Raw genomic sequence first — 12930 nt, forward strand, 5'->3', positions numbered from 1 at the left:
GGTTGTTTCCTGTCATAGCCCAGTGCCTTTGTGTGTTCTGCTTCCTCTGCCTGGAAATTTCTACACTCTCATGGCTAGCACCTTCTCGTCCTCTGACAGGAGCTTAACAGTCAGCTCTTCAGAGAAGCCGTCCTGTCTAAAATTAGATGCCCCGCCCCGCCGCCACCCAGCCATACCCACCACTTTGTCTCAGTATGCTGTTTCCTTTTAGCACTTATTCACAAATCTCAATTACGTATTTTAGTTACTTTTGAATTTGCTTTTTATTGTTTCCTAATGGGATATAAGCTCCCTAAGGAAAGAGACTATATTTTTTGTTCACTGCTGTACCCCTTGTGCTGAGTAAGGTGCCTGGCCCACCCTTGCTATTCAGTAGCTATCTGTTGATTGGATGGATGGATGGATGGATGGGTGGGTGGATAAATAGGTGGAGGATGGCATGGTACCGGGGCACTTAGTGAGCACTTACTAAGTAAAAGCTATTATGTTCTCATACTTCTGGTTAGAACTCTTCTCTAGCAAGTTCCAATATAAACCGGCTTAAAGAAAACAGGCTTTTATCAGCTTAGGTAATAAAAATCCAGGGAAGTCTGGATGCAGGGGCTCAGATGTTGCTCTTAGAGCTCACTTCTTGGACAGGCCCACTCCACATGGCAGTCATGAAGGGCACAAGCAGCTAAGCTTCACTTTCTTTCAGCACAGTAGTGGTGTTTCTTATTGAGAGCTTCTTACCCTAGAACTGTAGCTGAAAAATCCCAGGGAAGGCTCTGATTGGCTTGGCTTTGGTCATGTGCTCATATCAGAACCAATCACAGAGCTAACAAGACAGAGAACTCCAGTTGGCCCAAACTAGGTCATAGGTTCAGCCCTTTGGCAGAAAGGTGGCGACCCTGAAGGGTCAGGGCCACCTACACTTGGGAAGTGGGTCTTGGAGGAAAGAGAGCCCCGCTGACAGAAGAACGATACACAGACACACACTCTCACTCCCTTAGATAACAACTGTTGCTACTGTAGCTCCCCATCCCCCACCCTCACCAGGGGCTCTCCATGGGGATGGGTCACCTGGCTTTCCCCTGGGGGGGGACCTTGCGGTGACCGTTGTGCCCGCCTTTCCCAACAGTGAGCAGAACTCCTCTGTCTGTATAGGAGGCAAAGGGCCTCAGGCTCAGAGGTGGTTCGTCAAAGGCCCAGACCCTGGCAGGGTTTCTGCAGAGATCATGTGTCTGTGATATAATAGGTGAGTCTATTCTTCAGTTTTTGTTTTTAATAACACTTCTCATTTTCTTCACTATGATAGTAATAACTATTTATTTTAGAAAGTATAGAAAAGCAAAGAAAACAGGTCATCTGTAATCCTGCACAGAGGTAATAATTGCTTCTTGGCTTTCCAGGGTGTTCTGTTTTTTTTTTTTCTTAATATCCAGTCATTTATATGTATGTTCCTTTTCAAAATGTGAAAAGTATAGAAATTCAAGAAAACAATACTGCTGTTTATTGATGGTTTACCTCATAATCTTACTACTAAGAGGAAATGATGGAAACATTGTGGTGCATTTCCTTCCCGTTGGCCTTTGTTGCTTGATTTTTCTTTTCTTTTTCTTCTTTTGTAAATGTCGTTTATTCATGAGTTTATGCTGTGATTCTTTAGTGAGTGTTCCCAGTGTGCCTGGGACTGAGCTGTGAGCTTTACATGGAGCATGTCGTTCAGTCCTCCTGATAACCTTCTGGGGAGATGTCTTACTCCAGTCCATTATGGCTGCTGTAACGGAAATACCGTAGAATGGGCTAGGTAGCTTAAAAACAACAGAAATTTATTTCTCACCGTTCTGGCAACTGAGAAAGAAGTCCAAGGTCAAGGTGCCAGCAGATTCAGTGTCTGGTGAAGATCCACTTCCTGGTTCATAGATGACCGTCTTCCTGCTGTCTCTTCACATGGCAGAAGGGACCGGGCAGCCCTCTGGTGTCTCTTTTATAATCAGGGCACTAATCCCATCCTAAGGGCTCCACACTCATGACATCCCAAAGACCCCACTAACATCATCACATTAGGATTAGGTTTCAATGTACAAATTTTGGGGAGAACACAAGTGTTTAGTCTGTAGCAGGAGGCAGTGCTTTTATCCCCAGTATAGGATAGAGATAGAGAAACTGACAGTGTCACTTACCCCAGGTCACCTAGATGGTAAGTGGGGGAGCCAGGATTCATACCCAGGAAGTCTGGCTCCAAAGTTGGGGTCACAACATACACGCTTTAAGTTCTCATGAACGGGACTGCGTTGTATGTTCCCTCTGTGATGCCTGAGCATCTTTTTAAAAATTTCACTGAAAGTCACATTTTCGAAAGCTAATTACAAGTGTTCATTGTAGGAAAATTTGAAAATATAAAACTCAAAAAAGAAAATAACTCCCCCCCCAAAACCCCACCAGCCACTGCTAGCCAGCCATATCACTTTGTACATTTCTTTTTTCCAACTGCACATAGTCAAGATCACTGTTTTTGGTGTACAGTTCTATGAGTTTTTGATTTTTAAGTATATATTTTAAAATTAATTTATTTTATTTTTGGCTGCGTTGGGTCTTCATTGCTGCGCGCGGGCTTTCTCTAGTCGCGGAGAGCGGGCGCTACTCTTCGTTGCGGCACGCGGGCCTCTCATTGTGGTGGCTTCTCTTGTTGCGGAGCATGGGCTCTAGGCACGCGGGCTCAGTAGTTGTGGCTCGTGGACTTCAGCAGTTGTGGCTCGCGGGCTCAGTAGTTGTGGCTCGCGGGCTCTAGAGCGCAGGCTCAGTAGTTGTGGCACACGGGCTTAGTTGCTCCGCGGCATGTGGGATCTTCCCGGACCAGGGCCCGAACCCGTGTCCCCTGCGTTGGCAGACAGATTCCCAACCACTGTGCGGCCAGTGAAGTCCCTTCTATGTGTTTTGATAGCTGGTAGCTTGTACGGCTCTTCCTTTGGGTGTCTAAACCACCCAGCCCCAAATCTGTGAGAGCAGCAGGGGCACTGGAAGCAATTGGAGTTCATGCGGGGGTGGGGTTTCCCCAGATGATTCACCGGGAGGAGGGAGATGATCGTGCTCCTTGTTGACTCAGCTCAGACTCTTTGGAGGGGGGCAGTGAGGCAGGGAACACCTCTCTGTCTTCAGCCTGGTACCCCAGATACCCTGGGTGCCTGGCCCCCTGCCCCACACCCGGCCCCCTGCAGCAAGGCCCGCCAGAGCCTCTGTGTCTTACCCCCAGCACCTGCTCCGGGAAGTATGTGCTGACTCCCCAGCTCCCCGGCACAGACTATTTTTGGCTGCAGTGACTGTTCACTACAGTCATGAAAACAGAAACTCCTCTCCCTACCTCCTTCCCTGGGACACCACACCAGGGACCGGGGCAGCCAGGGACCCTGGGCTCGGGCCCCTCGTCATGCATTGCCTGTGGAGCTGGGTGATGGCCAAGGCTACAAGGAGCACAGGGACCCCACCGCCCGTGGTGCTGCCTGAAGCACAAAGCCTGGACCAGCGCGGGCTGGAGGGCTGCGAGGTAGGCACTGGGGGCTGGGATCAGGTGGCCTTTGCATGAGAGCCTGGAAGGAGTGTGTTTGGCTGGGCTCCGGGTCCTTGCTTTGCTGTCTATAGAACACATCTGGAGAAATCAGCATATTGGGGTAGCACATGCCTTCCACTTCATTATTTCATTCCCTTTCTTTTTGGCAGTTAGGTGGCTGGTGGGCACCCGTCGGAATCTTAATGAAATAGATCTTCCCCTTCTAGTGAATGGTTTGGGACCCGTTCATGCTTTTGGTTTGAACAGGGCACACACTTGTTGTGAGCCTACTTCTTCTGCCAGGAGCTTAAGAAACCAGCGTTGTACAGGCAGGCCCAGCCCTGTCTCAGTGCTTCTGGTCAACCAGATAAGGGGGGCCAAGCCCTATAGAGGCTGTGAGTGCTAGCTTTGGAGGTACATGGACCAGGGTCCAATCTAGGCTCCTTCGCTCACTTGCTGTGTCTTAGGTGAGTAACCTAATCTCTCTGAATCTCACTTCCCTTAGCAGTTAAGCAGTTGTGCCCAGGCCACTTCACAAATGGCTGTAGTACCAGGAGTTGTTAATTTATGATTAGATTGGTTGTGAAAAGAGGAAGCATGTGAAGAAGCTGAGTGAGAATCAATGTGCCACAGCCCCGGGTGGGTCTTAGCGCTCAGCTCAGAACCTGGGTGTTTGGGTGTAGCTGCTGATGTGCGATTTGCTTCTTCTTTACAAAAATAAAAAAGATGTGTCACTGAAGTGGGCATGGGTGGGGGTGGGCAAGAGCATGGAGCCGAGGATTTCTGCCCACCCACCACCTTTTGAGTCACCAAGACATTAGGGACTTGCCAGGCTCCAGGTGAGGCCATGAGCCCAGAACCCCACTGCTTCCAGATTCCAGAGGGCTCTGGACCCATGAGGTGAACACATGGCATGGTGTCCCTCAGGCCAGCACCTTTGGAAAAGATCCTCAGGGCAGACCTCAGGGAAGTCTTCCCTTTGGCTCACCTCTTAGAGCAGCTCAGAAAACCTCTAAAGGAATGACACCTTTACATCTGGGTAAGGAATGCCGACCGTGGAAAATGGTGAGCTCTCCCAGGGGTCGGTACATCCTGGTGTTGGTCCCCGGTGTTGGTCAAGGTCACCAGGGCCTTGGTCCTGGTGCTGTTGTTCTGGGTGACCCAGGCAGGTCCCCTCCCCTCTCTGGGCCTCGGTTTCCTCCTTTGTAAAATGAGTGTTGGACTAGAATGTCTCTAAGGTCCTTTGCATTCTGCCATTGACCTTGGCAGAGAAAGGATTTTTCTCCTTTCTTCACCAGCCTCATGAATACCCATTGGCCCCCTTCATGCCCTCAGCCCCTGGTGGCTCTGGCGATGGCCTCCTTGGCTTGAGTCCTGGCTCCGTGGCTGCTATGTGGCAGGAGTTGTTTACAGGGTTTCTGGAAAACTACAGAGAGGGGCTGCCTCCCTCCAGGGTCTCCCGAGAGGTCTCAGTCTCCCGCTTGGCCATTGTGGGACAACTTTGAAACAATGGGCCCCTGTCCTCGGCCAAGTAGCCTCTGCCTCTCAGGTCTCCAGCTCTGGGCTCATGTCCCGCAGCCTGGCTCACCCCCCTCCCTGCCCTGGACAGACAGACTGATAAACAGCCCCAAAGGACAGACAGCGCGCTGAACACTGGGACGTGCCGCTCTGGTCGAGGGGTCTGTGATTTGTCTCCTGGCCCTGCGGGAGGGCCCACCAGATCAGCGCTGGGGCCAGGCGTGTGCCAGGGCCCCGAGTGAAGTCGCCGCGCCCTGAGGCCCGTTTGCCAGTCCGGGTGCCCTGCCGTGGGGCCGGGCGGGGGGCGGGCTGCACTCAGAGCCCTCATGTTGCGGATGTCGAGGAGACAGAGTAGACTTTCTGGGAATCCTCACTTGACTGCTATGTTTGTCCAGGGGAGAACTGGAAGCGGGAGACAGCGACAAAGCCGGCCGCAGACATGGTCACACCTGAGAGCCCCTGTTTATTTCTGTCGGTGCCTTTACCCCCAGGAGAGCTGGGGAGGTTCGTTTCAAACCAGGCCCTGCTCCCTGCACCCTCTGCGGAGGATCACTGGGCATATCCCAGTTCGTCCGTCCTGGGCAGTTCCTCACAGCTCTCCCGCTTTCTGTCTCAAAAGTGTCCCCGTTGGGATGGTCCATTGCACGCTCACCACCCCCCTCCGGAGGCCCTCCTCTTCACCCAGCTGCCGGCCCACTGCCACCCTGCTCATCCATCTGCTGTATCAACAAGGGACGCCATGAGGGCCTGCAGGTCTGGGGAAGCTGCTGCCCTGGAGCAGGGCTGACGTGGTGACAGGCCCCTGACCCCTCCAGCTTCCCCAGCTCTGGCCCCTCCACACTGCCCTGCTCGTACAGGGAGGGACTCCCCACCTGCCTGTCCCCTAGAAGCCAAGTGTCACCCAAGGGCTAGTGTAGCTCTTTGGCTGCCGTCAAACCCTCCCCCTTCCTACCTAGACCCCAGTCTTCCGTTTGAATGTTCTCTTGTTTGTTTGTTTTCGAGTATTCCATTTTTGGTTTGAATTTTACCGTGGAGTCTAGTGGAGAGTCTAGTGGGTTCTTTGCCACAGAGGGCAAGCATCCTGGGGGTAGAGAACCCCCTGCTACAGAAGCCCACCCATCTCCTCTGTCCATTTTGGGAGTAGCGTGTATTGGGGGAAGCACACAGCCCCAGACCTGGGTGGGGGGGTGTCTGGTGTGTATATGTTTCTCTAATCCTGGTCATCTGGCCATTTTCAAACAGCATCCAGGAGGAGCAGTTTTGGAAATGTGTGTTGATGACACAGAGAAAGGTGACAAAATGTAGGCTGCCTAGATGGCAGATGTGGGCCCGCCTTGCCTCTCCGTTGTGCTCCCCTTCTGCTGATTGTGTGCTGGGACTGGATGGGGAGAAGACACGTCAGCACAGGGAGAGGCAGGCAGGAAGGAGCAGTGAGACCCGGGGCCACCAGGGGATGGAGCCCAACATAGTTAACGTGTGTTTGTTGAGTGGCTGAATGACCCACGAGGTCAGGGGTTGCTAAATTACAGCCTCTGGGCCAAATCCAGCCCACCACTGGTTTTTACACAGCCTTTCGAACTAAAAAATGGTTTTCACATTTTCAACTGGTAGGAAAAACAAAACAGCAAAACAAGGCTGTTTCGTGACATGTGAAAATCATATGAAATTCGAGGTTCTGCGTGCATACTTAAGGTTTTATTGGCACATAGCCACAACCATTTGTTTCCATATTGTCTGTGGTTGTTTTGGTGCCCTGATGGCAGAATTGAGTAGTTGTGACAGAGACCATATGGCCTGCAAAGCTGAAAATACTCACTCTCTGGCGTTGTTCAGAAAAAGTGTGCCAATTCCTGCACTAGGTACCTCGGGTATGGGAGGAAGAATGGGACCTGGGAGGCAGCCACAAGACAGGCTTTTCCGGAGGGTGGGCCCAGCCCCCTGGGGTGATGGTGGTGGCTGTGGTGAGAGCAGATGCCGCCAGAAGCTGGAGACCTGATCCCAGGCAGAGTTGGAGAGCACCCGCCTCCTCCAGAGGGCAGGAGGGGGGCTGAGGGGGCCTGGCAGGCCCGCTGAGGGGATTGAAAAGGAATGTGGAGAGAAGACCCACTGGGAGGCCTCCTGCAGCTGCTTTTAACCCCGCAGCTGGAGCGCACCTCCCAGCTGGGCATAGGAGTAGGGCACAGCGTGGAGTCTGGAAAGCCAGATGTGACCTGTGATGCCAGGTAGACTCTGGCCTGGGAAAAAGATCTCACTTTATAGAGCAAAGAAGTGGGCACCAGTACAGGCAGAGCCAGCTGGCTGTGAAGAGGCAGAGGTGGCCCGTGCCTCAGCCTCATCTATCAGGCTGTGTGGCCTTGAGCAAGTTACCCACCCTCTCTGAGCCTTATCGTCCATCTCAGGCTGTTATGAGGACCTCTATAGTTCATCTAACAGGGTGCCTGGCACCCAGGAGTAATGAGTAATAAATGCTCATCACTCACCCTTTCTTGATCCCTTTCTCCTGCATCCCTCCACCTCCACACCCCTTTCTAAGGCTTTTAAGCCCAGACATACCAATGCGTAGGCCAGAGACAGCCACTCCCTGAAGGGTCCACCAGGCTTCCCGCTCTGTGAGCCCCTACCCTGCCTAGGAGGGAGGGAGGCAGCAGTGTACAGGAGAGCGTATCTCCTGGGACGTCTATGAGCTTGGGCTAGGCTAGGGTTGGGTTGAAGGAGTGTGGGCTCATGAGAGGACAGGTCTGCCTTCTCAGACCCTTTCTGCCCTGGGCTACTTTAGCCAGACTTAAGGCCCTGCAGCCTTTTTGCCAGCATGGTCCTCACCCCCAGACATTTTGATTTGATTGGTCTGAGGCGGGGCCTGGCCATCAGGATCTTTTTTTTTTTTTTTGCGGTACACGGGCCTCTCACTGTTGTGGCCTCTCCCGTTACGGAGCACAGACTCCGGACGCACAGGCTCAGCGGCCATGGCTCACGGGCCCAGCCGCTCCGCAGCATGTGGGATCTTCCCAGACCGGGTCACGAACCCGTGTCCCCTGCATTGGCAGGCGGACTCTCAACCACTGCGCCACCAGGGAAGCCCCAGGATCATTTTTTAAAGCCTCCCAGGTAATTCCAGGGTGCCCCCAGGGTCAAGAGCCACTGATCTGATCTAGCCAAACCCACTCATTTTATAAATGATGAAACCGAAGCCCATTGAAGGGGCAAGAACTGGCCCAAGGTCAAGAGGGTTCCAAGGACCAAGTCTGATCCTCCTTTTGCTGTACTGGTCAGCTAGCTGGGAGGTGGTAGAGAGAAGCCCTCCCGGAAGGGGCTGACTTCTCCCAGGAGGGGCTTTTCCTCATTTTCTAGGGCTGGGATAGTGACTAGGTCCAGGACTGGTCCACAGACAAAGCCAGTATCCCCAAGCTGTCCGCTGATCTCCATGGAAACCCCAGGAGGCGCCTGACCCAGGCCCCTACTGCCTTAGCCCCTCCTGTGCCTCCCAGAATATCCAACTATTATTATCCAAGTTTCACCCCCTCTCCTTCAGCGCCAGCGGTGGTGAGAAGGCAGGAAGGAACCTCCGTCAGGTTCTCCTTTGCCAGCTGGAGGCATGGGGGCTCCCGGCCTGGGCTGCCATAGGCACCCCTAGCTCCTCTGCCCCTTCTGTCCTAGCCCTCCCACTGAGCCCTGGCCACAGAGGGGTGCCAGGGTCCCACGTCACCATCCACACGGTTCTGGGGGCCCACCTCTGGTCTCTCTGGTGGGACCAGTTCCCAGGCAAGCATCTGTGGGGAAGGATCCTGGCCCTTGAATTAAGCCCCAGCCAGGGAAGCTGGTGGACATCTCTGCTCGTGCACCAGAAATCCAGGTTCGGCCTATGGACCTTGCGCGCCTGCCGCACTGATTGAGACAGTTACTGCCGTGACTGAACCATGCTGTGCTCTAGGACTAGACAGAACGCTAGACAGAGACACCAAGTATGGGCTTGCGTCTCTGTCTTCCTTCAGCCCAGGCCTTCACCCGAGTTCCGTCCTGAGCTGCCACAGGTTCTTGCGGCACGCGGTCCACACACAGGCTGTGAAGCCCATGGCATTTCCACGGCCCGCCTGACCGGCCACGGCTAGGGGGGCGGCCTTCAGTGTCAGCCGGCACAGGTTGCTAAGTATAGACTCCAGGCAGCCCCGTGGCTGCTGGTAAGTCCTGGGACACCATTTGATACCCAGCCTGGCCCGTGACACCAGTTGCCATCAGCAGCTGGGATGTGTGGGGAAGGGCGCAGCGTGTTTGGCCCAGCCCGTCCCCACCTTCTGCTGCAGAGAACAGAAGCAGCCGTTTCGTGATCACAGATTGGGAGTCATCTCCATGCTCCACTGGTCCTGCCCTCTAATTATTATCAGAAAGAGTAACATAACGTCACCTGCCGGAGACATAAGTCGTGGCTCGAGGGAACGGGCAGAGGCGGGGAGCCAGTGTGCTCTGTCCTGTGGCCCCTCTGCCCACCCCTGCGCTCACATGCTGACCCGAGGCTGGGTGGACCCAGAACGTCTCCCGTAGCAGGCTGGGCAGCCATGTCTTCCCTTCCTGGTTTCCAGTTCACGTTTTCTTCGTTAGACAGAAGCTGTGGTGGGGTGGGCAGTAATTCTCCTTGAAGCAGTGTGGACACTCAGCCTTGGTCCCTTCTCCAGAATGCCAAGGTCTGGACGCCTGGCTTTGAGACAACTTGGCATCTTCGTGTGACTCCAGGCAGGTGGAGGCCCTCCACAGCCTTGGGGCCTCTCAGACCTGAGAGCGTTTCAGGGCGCCTTCGCCTGCTGGGTTGTCGACAGGCCCGTGAGTTCACCGTCAGCAGGCAGTGAGACTCATTCCCTAATTTGCTTTCTTTTCAAAAAAAAAAAAATCTATTTATTTGGCCGCGTCGGATCTTCCTTGCAGCATGTGGGATCTTTATTGCAGCACTCGTTGGGGTACCTGGGCTTCTCTCTAGTGGCGTGCAGGTTTTCTCTTCTCTAGTTGTGGCCCGTGGGCTCCAGGGCGCGTGGGCTCTGTAGTTTGCGGCACCTGGGCTCTCTCGTTGAGGCGCTCGGGCTCAGTAGTTGTGGCGCGTGGGCTTAGTTGCCCCGAGGCATGTGGGATCTTAGTTCCTGACCAGGGATCGAACCCGCGTACCCTGCATTGGAAGGTGGATTCTTTACCACTGGACCACCAGGGAAGTCTCCCTAACTTGCTTTCGGTTTAGAGATTATCCAGAACAATTGTACCTGAATTACTCTGGTCTGGAATAACTTCCTAACTGCGACTTGGCTGTGCCTGTGGCTGTGAGGGGGAGAATCGCATCCACGTGTGAGGTTTGGTGGAGTACACAGGAGGGAAGGGAAAGCGGCCCCTGCTGCCTTATTCCCATGGGGTGGACTGAGCCCTGAAGTCTCGGGGGAGTGAGAGAAACTTTCCAGCTCATTCGAAGCTGTAAGGAAATACCTTTTTTCCCCTTTTTTTAAAAAGGGAATGGATTTGAACATATTCTCTCTCTTTGCTCGCTAAAGACAAAGGACTTCCAATTTACAGTATATGTATATATATATTTTTTTTTCCAGAAAGCAGGTAGAAATTAATTCATTTACTTTGAAAAAAATCATTTTCCCCAAGATAGCTGCTGCGTCCCAAGGCTTTGCCCAAGTTCACGAGTGACAGTGGGGAATAGTTGAAGGAGCTTTGGGACCCAGCACACTGGGGTTTCAGTTGTGGCCTCGCCATTCATTAACTTGCACTGCGTGAGGTCCCTGAGCCTCAATAACATGGGCTTCACAGCATCTCCTTGCTGCATTGTTTCGAGTGGAGACAGTATACAAAGCCCTGAACGTATTGTAAAGCACTAGCAAATAGTTTGTAATAATAAATGTAGTTATTATGCTTGAGAAACTGAAACTTGGTGTGGGCAGGGAGGAAAGGAATAGAAAAGAAAAAAAAAAATCTGAATTTGCATTGTAGTTAGATTGGGGATTGGGTTCCTAGGCTTGTCTTTGTCGTCATCAATCCACCTCCATCCCCAAATCAAGCAGATACTGGAATCTCCACGTTCCGTAGAACTGCTGAGTCATCACAGCCTTGGGGAAACGCGCATGTGCAGGTGAGCACTGAGGGCACCCTAGGGAAAGGTGGAGGGTTGTTTTGTGCAGGTCAACATCACTTCCATTTGCTCTCCTCTGACAATATTGCCAAATAGCTTTGCATAGTGAAATGAGGGCAAAAGATGTCAAGATTGCATTTCAGTGAAGAGTGTTATTGAAGACAATAGAGGAAGGCACATGGATTGAACAAGAGCTTCTGCCCTGGGACCATTATCTAATCAGCCTGCCCTGTGTGCTGTTCTTATCCACGGTTTCCCGTTCCCATTTTATCGTCTGGAAGGATTTCTGACAACCAGGGGTTTGTCCAAACCAATGAGGAGCTTCCTGGTGCTTTGGGGTATCTGTTTATTTCTCATTTTTGGTGTGAGTCATTCTAAACAGCCATGAGATTCTTTCCCACAACCCTGGAGACTGAAGAATATACATACAAGACACAAAGGTGGGGAGAGGGGACACGACCAGACACCAGGGGCCACATGCCAGGCCTCAGATGTGGCCCCACCCCCCAGGCGTCACAGAGCCCCCAAACCATCGCCCTAATGACTCAGAGCCTGTATCTTCATCAGGTTCAGTTTTGACACTTGAGTTTAAGGTTTATAGCACCACGGATTGACTGACCATAACATTGCTCTCGTAAAATTAGGCACAGCTGGCTAATAAAATCAATGAAAATCAGCTTAGATCAAAAACTGCAAGCTTAGGGCTTCCCTGGTGGCGCAGTGGTTGAGAGTCTGCCTGCCGATGCAGGGGACACGGGTTCGTGCCCCGGTCCGGGAGGATCCCACATGCCGCGGGGCGGCTGGGCCCGTGAGCCATGGCCGCTGGGCCTGCGCGTCCGGAGCCTGTGCTCCGCAACGGGAGAGTCCACGGCAGTGAGAGGCCCGTGCAAAAAAAAAAAAACTGCAAGCTTGTATGAATCATTTGATGTGGGATGTTTGGCCTTCCCTGTTATAGAAAATCTGGAAACTCCAGAAAGAGGACAACACCCGCAGCCCCCCAAGCTCACCACTGGTCCCATAGCTCTTTGAGCTTTCCCTCTGCTGGGCCATATCTTATTGCATTGCAATAACTTATTTTCACGTCAGTCACTCCACAAGCCACTTGAGGCCAGGGACGTGTCCCATTGTTCTGAGCTCCAGGCTCCGTATCCCATGTGGCTCAAAGTAATCAGAGCCAGAGGGGTTTCCCCACTCCTTGATGAGAGGAAAGAGCATAAGCTTTGGAGTTAGGCCTTGATTCAAATATTCGCTGTCTGTACTCATTTTCTTTGCTGTGTAACAAATTACCACGAACTTAACTGCTTAAACCATCCCTCGTATGTTAGCTCCCAGTCCTGCAGGAAGAAGACTGGATAGAGAGGTCCCCACGGGCTCGTCCAGCTTCCCTGCTTAGCAACCTGCCCGGCCAAAGTCGGGGTGTCAGCCAGGCTGGCCTCTTACCTGGAAGCTTTGGGAAGAACTCACATCCAAGTGCGTTCAGGTCTTTGGCAGAATCCACGTCCTTGTGGCCTCAGGCCTGAGGTTCCCTTCTTGCTGGTCCGCCAGGGGCCACTCTGTCTCCTCGAGGCCACCTCGTTCCTTCTGTGTGGCCCCTCCATCCTCAGAGTCTGCACCAGTCTTTCCATCCTTCGGGCATCTCACTTACGTCCGCTACCTTGAAACCTTGGAAGGGTGCGACTGAGAATCAGATAAAGCCGGGTAGTGAGGACCTACACTGTGCTTGGCGAGGGTTAATTCTTTGTCATCCTTCTCTCCATAAGTCAATTTTATTTGAAAC

At 52.8% G+C, this 12930-nt stretch overlaps 1 protein-coding gene across 3 annotated transcripts in view; it reads left to right on the forward strand.

The window, feature by feature from the left end:
• Positions 1-12930, forward strand: part of KSR1 (kinase suppressor of ras 1) — a gene marked incomplete at its 5' end in the record, with an annotated part of 148063 nt that overhangs the window by 95546 nt on the left and 39587 nt on the right. The window lies entirely within an intron of this gene.

The sequence above is a fragment of the Leucopleurus acutus genome, assembly GCF_964270905.1.
Source record: "Leucopleurus acutus genome assembly, chromosome: 19".
In the NCBI taxonomy this organism is placed as follows: domain Eukaryota; kingdom Metazoa; phylum Chordata; class Mammalia; order Artiodactyla; family Delphinidae; genus Leucopleurus; species Leucopleurus acutus.